The 224-nt window shown below is 41.5% G+C and overlaps 1 long non-coding RNA gene across 1 annotated transcript in view; it reads left to right on the forward strand.

Moving 5' to 3' along the window:
- Positions 1 to 224, forward strand: part of LOC116703581 (uncharacterized) — an 8,741-nt gene that overhangs the window by 299 nt on the left and 8,218 nt on the right. The gene's annotated exons all lie outside the window — the stretch shown is intronic.

The raw sequence follows: 224 nt of genomic DNA on the forward strand, positions 1-224 counted from the left end.
TGGTCTTCACAATCTCCTGACCTCAACATAATGTAAAATCTACAGATAGACCTTAAAGGAGCAGTGCGTGACAGACAGCCTAGAAATCTCAAATAACTGGAGACTTTTGGAAGAAGAATGGGCGAAGATACCTCCAACAAGAATTTAAGAAGTTTCCAAACGGGGGGTACATGTTATTAACTCTGCAGGGGGCCCAAACTTTTGCAGACGCCATTTTTTTGTTT

This window comes from Etheostoma spectabile, chromosome 15 (assembly GCF_008692095.1).
Source record: "Etheostoma spectabile isolate EspeVRDwgs_2016 chromosome 15, UIUC_Espe_1.0, whole genome shotgun sequence".
Lineage (NCBI taxonomy): Eukaryota > Metazoa > Chordata > Actinopteri > Perciformes > Percidae > Etheostoma > Etheostoma spectabile.